Source organism: Macrobrachium rosenbergii, chromosome 4, assembly GCF_040412425.1.
Source record: "Macrobrachium rosenbergii isolate ZJJX-2024 chromosome 4, ASM4041242v1, whole genome shotgun sequence".
NCBI classification, from domain to species: Eukaryota; Metazoa; Arthropoda; class Malacostraca; order Decapoda; family Palaemonidae; genus Macrobrachium; species Macrobrachium rosenbergii.
In genome coordinates, this window is record NC_089744.1 from 67,687,340 (window position 1) to 67,687,581 (window position 242).

The window sequence follows — 242 nt, forward strand, 5'->3', positions numbered from 1 at the left end:
TTCCAGAGTACGCGGCAAATAAACCCCGAGAAATACGAAGTCAGCGACCCTCTCCTACGATGGAGATTCACGGAGACTTGAAACATTTGTCGAAGTGAGAGCCTTCATGAATTAGAACCTTAAAGGAGAGCAGCTTATTGGCACTGAGGTCTTGGATGCCAAGTAGAATGGATCATTGCACTGAGAAATGGTAAAGAATGTATTTGTGTTTGTGAGAGAGAGAGAGAGAGAGAGAGAGAGAG